This window comes from Diospyros lotus, chromosome 10 (assembly GCF_014633365.1).
Source record: "Diospyros lotus cultivar Yz01 chromosome 10, ASM1463336v1, whole genome shotgun sequence".
NCBI lineage: Eukaryota > Viridiplantae > Streptophyta > Magnoliopsida > Ericales > Ebenaceae > Diospyros > Diospyros lotus.
Window position 1 is genome coordinate 24008281 of NC_068347.1, and position 9487 is coordinate 24017767.

At 38.1% G+C, this 9487-nt stretch overlaps 1 protein-coding gene across 1 annotated transcript in view; it reads left to right on the top strand.

Annotated features, from left to right (window-relative positions):
- LOC127811336 (protein RADIALIS-like 3) overlaps window positions 1-9487 on the top strand; it is a 30214-nt gene that overhangs the window by 8510 nt on the left and 12217 nt on the right. The window lies entirely within an intron of this gene.

A 9487-nucleotide genomic window follows, 5' to 3' on the forward strand; every position in this document is an offset into this window, starting at 1 on the left:
ATCTTGGTAGTGGTAGACCGGCTAACCAAATTTGCCCACTTTATAGGGCTAGCCCATCCTTACACTGCCAAAGAAGTGGCCCGGGTCTTTTTGGATCAAGTGATAGCCATACATGGGGTTCCTAAAACGATAATCTCTGACCGTGATAAGATTTTTACAAGCCTACTGTGGCAAGAACTTATGAAGGCACTGGGAATTAAGTTGAATATGTCCATAGCTTACCACCCTCAATCGGATGGCCAAACTGAGAGGGTGAATCAGAGCTTGAAAACCTATTTAAGGTGTGTATGTATCCTACAAACCAAGACTTGGCATAGGTGGCTGATGCTAGCCCAGTGGTGGTATAATTCAAGCCACTACTCCTCCCTCAAAATGTCACCCTTCGAGGCTCTCTTTGGGTATAAGCCACCTCTCTTACTGGCTTTAGGGAATCATACCTCTGCAGCTGCAGTGGAGGAATACTTACAGCAGAGGAGAGAGGTACTACGACAACTGAAACAAGAATTGGCATCCGCCCAAAATCGAATGAAGCAAGTAGCTAATCGGAAGAGGAGTGATCGGGAGTTTACAGTGGGAGAGAAGGTATACTTGAGGCTGAAACACTCCCATATCAAATCTATTACACGAGGGCAAGTATCAAAACTCAGCCCCCGGTATTTTGGACCCTTTACTATCGTGGCTAGGGTGGGAAAGGTGGCCTACAAATTGCAACTTCCGGAAGAATCCCAAATTCACCCAGTTTTTCACGTCTCACTCTTGAAGAAAGTAGTAGGAACTGAGCTGGTGCAGGCAGCACTACCCTCCCTTCCTAGAGAAGAAAATAGAAGAGAAGAACCAGAGGCTATATTAGATAGGAGGGTAATCTACAATCAGGGAGCCCCACTCATGCAAGTGTTAGTGAAATGGAAGGAAGGGACGGCTGAGAACAATTCATGGGAATACTTGCCCGACTTACTCAAGCAATTTCCGAGAGCTGCCAACCTCCTTATGATTTCTTGAGGACAAGAAATTTGTTAGGGGGAGAGAATTGTCACGAGAAGGATTCCATTTACCTATTATGTATTTCCTTATTACTGTAACTTCATGTTATTTCTTTTTGCTGCTGTAATTGTTAGATTGTGTGCTGTCATTTTTTGTTAAGAAGTTGTTAGCCCTAGGCCCCACACATAGTGGCTAGGAAAAAGACAAAAAGGTTGGTTGTAACAGAATTAGGGAGTAGGATCTGCTACAGCGGACCTATCTCCCACGGCTAGGTATATATTCTTCCAAAGGTTATCTTGGGGGATTATGAATGAATTGATTACAGAAACTCTCTCCCAATCTCTCTCTCTCTCTCTCGCTAACTATCTCTCTCTCTCTCTCTCTCTCTAACGTATCCTTCCCCCTTCTACCTCTCTGTTCTTGCACTGCTTTAAGCTTTCTAACCTATCAGAATTAGAAAGCCGACCATTGTCTCGGACCAGCCGTGACAACACCATGGACTATCCAGCCTCAATTCATTTGACCTGTTTTAGGTATTTGTCAATCCATTTCATTATTTCTTACCAAGGTTTTCTTTCTTGGTGTAACATCCTCAAATGCCAATGGAGCTTAAACTTCAGCTAGTGTCTTGTTCTTGGGATGACCGTCCTTGTGCGACTCTCGATGTTCGTGCTCTCGATTGTGCTAGGGGAGGTAAATCGCAGGTTGGGCCTTTGGTCCTTGCGTAGGGCGAGGATCAAACTCACAACCCACCCGACTGACACCGGCATATTGCTCGTCCGACCGCTCAACTTGTGCCTTGGGGGTAGCTAGTGTCTTGTTCTTGGCATAGGTCACTTTGTATTATGCTTGAATTCGAAAGCTTTGTAGTTGGTGTGATTTTCCCTTGCCACTATGTTTTGCAGAAACTATCTTCATGTTTTGCTTAAAGTGTATGAATCTCTGACTGGATTTTTATTTATTTATTTTGTCTATCCTCAAAATCTCAAACCTAGAGTGAGCTGAAATGAACTAAATAAAGGTTACCAAGTATAAGGTCATGTAAATGTAGAAAGAATCGAATAGGAGAATGGAGCATGGGGCTAAGAGTACCCTTCACCATCCTAATTTCACATTTCTCTGCCTTTAAGGTGTTTCATCTCCAGCCTTTCACGTCTACCTTAAGTCTGGTACATGGTAAATATGAGACATGAGTGTAAGTTCCTCTATGATTTTCCCTGTGTTTATTTTTGGCTTATATATGTTCTGAAGCACCAAGAAAGAGGTCTTGAAGCATTGATCATGAGAATGCTTATTTTCTCAACTTGTGTGGATCTGTAACAGAAATGGAGTGAAATTTGAATTTACCACATCACAAAATTGAGTTAAAATCTTCCGTTTACTACTCTCTTGTTTTAGCTTCTGTAGACACTTGTTTCTTGCAATGACACTGCTTATGGATCAGATAGCATTTTTTGTCTTGCATTGGCTGCATATAGATCGTCTCTCCAATAACCAACTTAATGGTGTCACCATTTTCAGCAAAGTTGTTATTGAGATGAATATCCAATTTCATTCATTTTGTTAGTTTGACGAGGTTAATATCTTTGTGATTGTTGGTCTATTATTTGATTTGTCCACACCTACAGTCTTTTTGTTTGTGTTTTGTGGCAATGTAGGCTATGAAGCTTCCATCAGCACCACGACTGTCGGAGAGGACTCCTTCACTAAGGCTTCTCGAGGTCATAGGTATGTTATTCAGTAAACTACTTCGGTGATTTCTGTTTTCTTTTTTATTTTCTAAAACTTTTTGGAGACTCAAAGTTTACCATTATATTTTGATAATGTTAGGTTTGGTTTGAGTGAGATAAATTGAAATGCAAGACTGAAATGACATTTTAGAGTACAGCATCTCTTACGGATGACCATATTGATTGCTGAAATAATAGTTAAAAAGTTGGCAAGAAATTGAGGTTTGTAACAAGAACAAAAAAGTGAAAATATGATGAAAGAGGTTGTTTAGGGCATACCCTTTATTTAAAATAATTTCATTAACCAAAAAATGCCCTCTTCTCCCTTGTATTTCTATGCTTCTATGGGATACTATCTAGTCCAACTGCTTTACTATACTTCATCTTTTTTTATATTTGTGTTATTTCATTTTGGACATATATGTTTATCAAACATGCAATTCTTTTCTTCTTCAAAGTTACTAAGATGTTACAACATTGACACTTGTTTCTCCACCTTCATTGAATAACTTCAAGAAATATTTATTCCATCTCTAGTTGATTGCCCTATCATTTACTAGATACTTTTTGGTTTTCTCTGACCTTAACTAGTCATATATCTTTTCCAACTTTTGTGTCAAGTTGTTTGTATAAATTTTCATAAGCTGCTGGCTTTGCTTTTTTTTTTTTTAATTCTTTTTGGCCAAAATATACCTCTTTAGTTTTCTTCTCTGGTTTTTTATTTTTTTTCCTTTGTACCTCTTCATTCCACCACCAATGCTCTTTTTGATTTGGGACTTTTCCCTTTGACCCTCCTAGGACCGTTTCTTTTGTATTTGGAGTAGCAGTATCCACTTAAATCCATGTGATTTGCCTCTCCTGCAATCCAATCTTTTCTGGTACACATTTTTTTTCTTGAAAATAACTTGTTTCCCACCATTTAGGTCCCATCATCTGATTTTTGGCTTGTTTTCTCCACTTTTTGATATTGACATCAATGATCATAAATTTATATTGTAGTCAAGCATTCTCCTGGTATAACTTTGCAATCCTTACAACATAGATGGTCCTCTTGGCTCATAAGAAAGTAGTCTATTTGGGTGGTTGATAAGCCATTTTTATATGTGATCAAGTGTCGATCTTGTCTCTTAAACCTAATGTCAGCTAAGATGAGCTCATATGTTGTGGAAAAATCCAAAATAACTTACCCCCATTATTTCTTTCTTCAAATTCATAACCTCCATGTCCATACTCATTCTATTTATCTTTCACATGACTATTTGAATCACCTCCTATAATAATCTTCTCTTCTCTAGGCATTTCTTGTGCCAACTCCTCTAAATCTTTTTAAAATTTTGTTTTTATCTCCTCTCCTGATCTCACTTGTGATGCATATGTACTACAATATTCTTATTCTCTTCTCCCAGAACAGCTTTAGCAACAATAATTCTATTTCCTATCACATCCACTGCCTAATTTTAAAGTCTTATGCATAATCGTCCCCACTCCATTCCATGCCCAATCCTTTTCTAAGTCTTACCCATCTTGTCTCTTGGAGGTACATAATATTATTTATTATTTTTCTCCTAATCAAACTTCCTCCCCTTCCTTAGTTGTTCTTGTCAAAGCCTTGGTAATCCATTATCCAATTCGTAATTAATAATCTTGGACTAACTTCTTTACTCAGATCCATCCATGAAAATGCAAACCCTTGCAAATTTAACACTGCATCCTGGTGCTGATCCAGTGAACCCTAGCTCATTTTTCACTACACTTGGGCAATGCAAGACATTGCTAGAAGGTTATACCGCAATGATTTGCTCATTTATCTAGAATTCATGTTATTTAATCCTTTAAGCTTTATGTTGGCTATCAACCTCCTAATGCAAGCCACCTCCGTTATATGGGCCTGGAATTGACTGTAGATAGGATTCCACAAGTGGGGTGATAAGGCTAAAGGAAAAGGAGGCTCAATGGGCCTTCCACCTATTGGGCCTTGTGCCTAAGCACATGCTCGTTCGAAGGCATTTTGCCTGAGGTTAGTTGAAGGGCCAAGAATGGGCCATTGCACCTTCAAGTTTTATGGAGTCTTGAATTTATAGACAGAATTGGTGTTGTGGGTGGAGTTTTCTAGAATTAAAGGTAGTTTTAGTGGTGGTGAGCAGATTTTGAGATGGACCTTGTTTGGGTGGCAATGGACTGGTGTGAAATTGGCATTACGTGTAGGTGGAATGATGTGTTGATATTCAAAGCAATCATGCAGTGGAGGTCAATGTTGGTGAATTGGTTCTTTTCCTGGTGGGTGATGTTGTTTTACTAAGGAACCGATATTTTGCATGCATAGTCAAAAGATTAAATTGGGGCCTGATTTGTGCTGAAATTTGGAAAAAATTTCACCATTACTGTTCATTTGAGCAGAGTACATTCTCCCAAATTGGTGTTTGCCCATAAAAGGAGGTAGGGAGTTGGTTGAAAGGGACCACCTTCATACGAGGGGTGCATGAGATTGAATGCACTACTGTGCTAATCTTATTTGGTGCTTGTTAAGGGTTCCTAATTCAATGATGGTGGTATTGTCATTTGGCGATTTATACTTGATGCAGTGCTGTGTTTTCTGTCTTTTTATCTCATTTTTTCCCCACAGCTGGAGGGGGGATGGTCTCAATGTGACAGAAGCATGCAGTACTGGCTAAGACAGAGCCTTTCATGACTTCCTCTTGAATGTGTGTAGTTTTTGGGCCAGAATAGAAACAACATTTCCTTTTGGATTCACCTTCTCATCAGCACCATTTAACTTGGAGAAATGCTAAGTCCCCCACTTGAATGTGTTTATACTTGTTCGGTCTGTAATTTTTGTTTCAGAGGAAGTTACAGGAAGGAAATAATTGGTTGCAGTAGTAAATGTTTAGTATTCTAGCTGTTTAGGCAGAGGGTACAGCAATGGAGAAGGTGCACTAAAGACTTAAAGTGGTGCTGCTGTAGTACAGGAGGGTTTATGGAGGATGTGGGAGCAGCAACTGTGGTATGATAATATCAATGCCTGCTGTCTGGTGGGGAAAGAAGGCTATGATCACATGATGGAGAGAGATAGTATTGGTGTTTTTCTGTGTTGAAGGCAGTCATACTGGTTTATATAGATAATGTTTAAACTACTTGTGCTTTTATTAATTTAATGCCAGATTGTCACTCTAGTATAATCATTTGTTTTTGGATTCAGGGCAGAAGAAACTAAATGAGCGAGGCCCAATCTTGTGTTCATTATCTACCTATCTACCCATTTCAATGCACTTCATTAGCATACTAGTATGCTTTTATATGTTATGATTATATTTGTAAACTACAGTTCTTGTCATTAGCTTACTGGAAGTTCTTATGTATTCTTTAATTGCCACTTATTTATATTCTGTTAAAGTCAATCATATAGTGTGACTAAAGCTCTAGTAGATGGAGCATGTATTTCCTGGCTATTTGTACTTCTTCCCTTGCCTTTTTTCTGCATATATTGGATCTGATATGCTCTTGTTGTATGGTAAATCTGACTCCCCATTAATGGTCTTCAATCATGTAGAGCCTTTTTTTTTTTTTTTCAATAAATGTATCAGAATTCAAGTCCAAGAAAGTATGTGTATAGTCTATATGTTTGTGCATCTAATCTTCCTGTGTGAGAGCTACTAACTATAATTGTGAGACTGAGATAAGAAATAGACAGTTGTGTGATTCTTATGTTCAGTTAGGTTGGTTGGTGATATGCATTAACAAAAAAAAAAACCAGTATTCTGATTTATTATTTACTCATATTAATGGTATCAGCAATGTTATTGTTCTTGTTGTGAAGGTAGTGAGATGGACAGTGTGTCTATCACTTTTTGCAGGCAAGGATATGAGAATTATTGTCTTTGGCTTTCTGCCTCGAACAAAGCAGGTCAAGTACGATGATTGGAGTTATTTTTAATTCTTTCTCTTTCCAAGTATAGATAATGTAGGCTGCAGATGTTGATTTATGATTATTTTTGTAAAATATAAGGTGTAATGGCACAGATCCTCTATAATTAGTTCTTAATGTTTTATTTTAAATCACTTCAGTGTAAAGGAGGGGGGGTGCGTAAGGAATAAGGATGAAGCACACTAGGCTTGGATATGTTTACAAGTATAATCCAATGTGCATGATACATTCTTGTCTTCTAGCAATGCTGCAATAGAAGTTTTTGTACTGTTGATATTCACTGAATCAGTAAAACTTACATAATGCTTGAATGTATATGGTAACACACGGTTGGATTTCTATCTTTTTTGAGCCAGTGTGACCATGGTATAAAACAGCCTGGGCACATGCATCCTGTGGTCTAGTCATGTCTGCTTCTCCAAGCATGTGAACCTTTGAGATGACGCATGCCTAACACTGCATGTCTCTCTCCTAAGAACAGAAGCAGCCAAACCACAGTGTGTTTTCTCAAGTCGTTGAACTTCTGGTAGATCTCCATTGATCTCTTCATGGCCTGAGGCAGCAAACTCCCTTCCCTTGTGTATCTATTCAGTATGTATGATAAATCTCCCTTTTCTGTAGTTAACTGGTCCTCCAACCTAATATGTTTCTCCAGTTCTTTTTCCACGTGTTGTTTCTGTAGATCTGTGGTCCTGCTTTTCGTGATGCTTTTGATTATTAATGTCTTGTAGCTTGTTGGCTTAGTTGAGGATCTGAGTTGCTCAATTGGGCCTTTTTTGTTGCATCTTTCTAATGATTCCTAGGATTAATTTTTGAAAGTCTGGATGCCAAAGTTTGGATTTCTAGATGAGAAGACAAAGTACCGTTGGAGCACAATTTCCTGGAACCTGGAAGTCTATGCTAGGGCATGTAATTCTTCTAAAGATATTGTCTTTAGATGTAGTGCTTTGGTACATGTCTTCCCACAAGGTTGTGCCCTTTTGGGGGGCTTTGTCTAATAATAATACTAATAAGAAATAAAAATAAAAACCCTAATGCATAATATCTCTGTTGTTCTTGTTTCCCAAATTTTGAGAACTAGAAAAAAACATGTTTTGTTCTCAATGAGAAAGCAAAAAAGTGTTCCGTTTTGTTTCTATTTCACTTTTGTGGTTCATTGTGACCACCCCAACCTGCACCATCCACCTAATCATCAACAGCACCACTGCCACACCTTAAACGGGCCTTAGAATATGAAGTGGGTTTGAATAACCTACATGCTTCTGTGTTCATTGTTTTAGGCACAAGTCTTTGATAGAATTATTGACTCAGTCTTCTGTAAACTTGATGCATTACTGACATTCATTTTACTTCTCAACATCCTTAACTTTTACAGCATCAACTTTCATCCATGGATATTGTAATGCAATTTTGTTACTTGAAGTTAATAATATTAAAAAAATAGTATTTGTGTTTAGCAAAGAGATGGTTTGAAATTAATGCTGCAAAAATTGCGTCTTCCACATGGTAGAATTTATGTAGGTGAATATGAACTTTATAGAGACGTGTCGTACTTGATGCATTGTTGAGATCTACAAGGCCAACAAGACTCCGGGATCTCTATGCTTTCACTTCTGGCACTAGAGTTAATGACACTAACCCTAAGATGCGATTATTAGATGAGTACTCTTGGCTTCTGGGAATGGGTTTTTATCATGCATCAACTACTGCTGTTGAAGATGGATCTTTCACTATATCTAATGAGTGGTGGAGAATTAGTGGCATAAACTCGAACTACAAAATGTGCCCAACTTATCCATTTGCCTTGCTCATTCCAAAATGCATTAGGTGAGGCAATTGGTGTCCATTCTTCAAGTTTTTACTTGTAAATTGGTCTTAAGTTGTTATGCAAATACTTCTTTGTGACCAATCCATGTACCTAATAATATATAATGTGGCTACACTTGTTAGTGATGAAGATGTGCTCCAGTCCTCCACATTTCGCGCACCTTCTCGGTTTCCTGTCATCTCATGGTGTCATTCAGGTATTGCAATTGAACTTCAATATTTAGTGACCCTTGTCTGTTCTGACTCCCAAACTGGTATGTTCATTCTTGTAATGATTAACAGGAACTACTAGGGGATTGAGGTATGATTGGGTACCACTCATTTTTGTGTATTCCAGAGCTTTGAGGGTATGGACCATTAGATCATAACCATTCTCATTCTTGTTTTTTTCTTTTGGGTGGTTGAGGGAGACCCCATTTCCTTTTATACCTTCTTTTTTTTTTTTTAATTTTTTTGCCTGGATAACTTATCTTTGTAAGTACTTTTAGTTCTTTTGGCTCTTTTTACAAGCTTTACCCCCTTTTGGCACTTTTTACAAGTTAAATATTTAACTTGTCAGGGGCTGATGATCTGAAGAAACTGAAAAAACATGTACTCTCCCAATAGGCAATATTTGTGCAGCAAAAAGAAACAAAATTAGTTAACTGAGAATTTGTTTCATATTTTAAGATCTTACAATCAGGCCGTGTTGTACACTTCTAGCAAATTATACAGAGTCCAGAAAACTAGGCAATTTTGATGTGGCTCCACATGCATGCCTGCCTTAGAATGCTAACGCACCCATAACAAAAGCAAGGTGGTCTCGTTATTGCCATAAGGAGAATCCATTGGAACCGAAAAACTAGTCATCACCTGGAGATGGCTCTTCATCAGATGATCTCTTTTTGGACCTCTTATTCCATCTTGCCAACATCCACTTATAAGACAAAGAACCCTCCAATTGCATAGACCTGAAGTGGCAAAAACAGAGATGCATAGAAACTCTACCTTTAAAACACCCAGAAAAGAATCAAATGTATAATCAAAA